The sequence below is a fragment of the Haliotis asinina genome, chromosome 15 (assembly GCF_037392515.1).
Source record: "Haliotis asinina isolate JCU_RB_2024 chromosome 15, JCU_Hal_asi_v2, whole genome shotgun sequence".
Classification (NCBI taxonomy): domain Eukaryota; kingdom Metazoa; phylum Mollusca; class Gastropoda; order Lepetellida; family Haliotidae; genus Haliotis; species Haliotis asinina.
Genome location: NC_090294.1, coordinates 12,577,150 through 12,578,050, shown reverse-complemented (window position 1 = coordinate 12,578,050; position 901 = coordinate 12,577,150).

Sequence of the window (901 nt, the reverse complement as noted above, 5' to 3'; positions counted from 1 at the left end):
GATAAGCTTGTTTGTTATCTCAGTATTGATTAAGAAGACAATGTCACGTAATATCGTTATGATTTCTTTTTGTAACGTTATTTCAACTTTCAAAGTATTACTCAAAGAGCCAACTAGGCTTCAAAGTGACATTGGCAGCATGGCCCCGTTTATCCGCTCAGTGTTAGCGGTTGGTACACGTTTTGTAGTGATGTCCATGGCATGTTAACCTGTCTCACTTGTAAATGATGTCAAACCGACGACGCACCGAACATCAGTGGCAATAACTGTAACGAACTGTCATTCATCTGGACGTTTGTCAAATGATGACCCCCTAAACATCATCTTGCGGCGAATAGCTGCAATATTCACTCATTATCACGAAATACTCCCAGTCTATGTATGTTGGATGTGGAGTTACATTTCTGTGTATAAACACTTCCTGGGGGATGTCGGGATGGTGAAGCCGAGCGACTATAGATGATAACGAGTTTTGCTCTACCTTCTAAGTTGCTCGGGGCTTTAGTTCGTTGGTTGCTTTGTTGTTAAACGGCGCACTCAGCAATATTCAAGCATGGAATAACATGGAAGTATCCGAAGTGCTAAAGCAGCGAGGAACAGTAGCAACATGGATGGACGTTTCGGATCAATAGCTATACCATGCGACCATACTTCACTCCTTCAGTTCAATCTGCACTTGCTATATGAATATGGCATCAATATCATTTTGAGTGTTTCTCATCTCACCGGTCAGCTCATAAGAGTCCATATGGACTGAAGTAAAACTGGCAATTGAAACTTTATAATTAAGACGTGCAATATAGCGTCACATTGATGCTGTGCATGTTATATTCGAAAGGTACTTGTTGGTGAAGAAATGATCAGAGCTATTTATGTTAAGCATGAGGGTTGTGATGGTATA